Consider the following 1953-nt stretch of genomic DNA (forward strand, 5'->3'; position numbering starts at 1 on the left):
GTCTTGTCCCAGCATTTTAAAGCCGACAGACACGCCCAGAGGTCCCGAGCCAATCGCGGTGTTCGGCGGGCGTTGTCCGCGCTCAAGCAGGCAATGCACCGAGACGCACGTGCTCAGGGGATACATGTATGGAGAGTCGGATTGGTTGAGGCGGCCGTGGGTGGGAGCGGGTTACTAGGAGACGGCGTCTTAGAGGGCGTGTCAGCCGCCATTGAGGAATTCTGCCTGTGCATGTAGCCTTTGACTGAGTAGTGCTGAGTGTAGTAAACAGAGCGAGGCGGAGGGGAGAGAGGAGGATGAGGGGGAGAGAGGAGAACAGAGAGAGAAAGGAAGATGGGGAGAGAGAGAGAGGAGGATAGAGCGAGAAAGGATGATGAAGGGAGAGGAGGAGAGAGAGAAGGATGAGAGGCGAGAGATGGGGGGGGGGGGGGGGGGTGAGGGAAGAGGAGGATGAGGAGAGAGAGAGGAAGATGAGGGAGGAGGATTAGGGGGATAGAGAGAGAGGAGGATGAGAGTAGAGAGAGAGGGGAGGGAGAGAGAGGAGGATGAGGGCAGGGAGAGAGCAGGGTGACGACATTTCCAAACTGTTGAATGTATTCTGGGGGGGGGGGGGGGGGGTTGGGGGTTTGAATGTATTCTCTGGGATCTGGGGGGGGGTTGAATGTAGTCTCGGGGGGCGAGTGATTTGTCATGTGAATGGCTGATTTTAGCACTTATATTATCCCAACACCATGCTGGATGTGGTGCCAGGATGATCAAATCATATTATATCTATTACTACATTGCAATATGTAATGAAATAGTTAAACTCACCATAATGTAGAATCATTGGCACCGGATGCAGCATGCCACCGTCACCTGCCACCAAATGCAGCATATCACTTTCTACTGTTGCCTGCCACAAGATGCAGTGCCACTTGCCATCCATAGTCTGCCACCAGATGCAGTGCCACTTGCCACCCATAGCCTGCCACCAGATGCAGTGTCACTTGCCACCTGCAGCCTGCCACCAGTCCAACACACTAGAGCCCTGGGAAGGTATATTCTCCTCCTGCTGCTGGCTGCCAATGTGGCTCCTCCCAGTGGCAGAGCGGCATGGGGACCCCTGCTTTAGAACATGCTGGAGCGGGCCTGGAGAAGATAGAGGAGGCAGTGGCTTCGCTAGGGTTGGTGTCACCCCACCAGTGTGGTAAAACATGGTGTCACACCCCCTCTGCCAAGTATAGTCCCCCCTCATCACAGACCACCCCCACTAAGTGCAGACCTCCTCCCTCAGTATATATCCCCCTCTTTTAGTACAGAAACCCCAACTAAGCACAGATCCCCTCCCCCACTAAGTACAGAACCCCCTCAGTACAGACCCCTTCCCCTATTAAGTACAGACCCGCACTAATTATGGACCCTCCACTAAATACAGACCCCCTCTCTCCACTTGTGCTAGGTGGGAGGGGGTCGGATATGTGCCAGGGGGAGCTTTTTACTGATCACTGTCCCTGTCCCCCTCCTCTGTCCATCTACCTGCAATTAAGCTTAGAACAGACCTCGGATCAGCATGGGAAATGCACAGCAGTGTCCCACCTCTGGCTCCTCTGTACACGTGGCATCGGTCAGTTCTGCTGATAGAGGCAGGGAGACAGCTGGGGCGAAGATTGTAGTGACCCAGAGTGCAGTTCCAGCATCGGAGTCTTTGGTGCTGCCCCTGCTGACAGATCATCCAGCATGGTGGAGAGCAGTGGCGTGAGGAGGAAAACGTTAACTTCTTCTCCCCTTTGCGTGCGTGGCTGTGACGTCACTGGTTGCTAGACGCTAGGCGACTCTAGCAACAAGTGGCCAGAGTCTCTGATGGAGCTGGAGGCGGAGCGAGCGCCAATGTTATAAGGGTTGGCTCGGTCTGTCAATTTTATTCTGGGACACTGGAATGAGGGTGCCTGGGACCAGGGACAGACCTGTTAA

The sequence above is a fragment of the Lithobates pipiens genome, unplaced genomic scaffold (genome assembly GCF_037356315.1).
Source record: "Lithobates pipiens isolate NorthernLeopardFrog02 unplaced genomic scaffold, aLitPip1_a1.2 Scaffold_30, whole genome shotgun sequence".
NCBI classification, from domain to species: domain Eukaryota; kingdom Metazoa; phylum Chordata; class Amphibia; order Anura; family Ranidae; genus Lithobates; species Lithobates pipiens.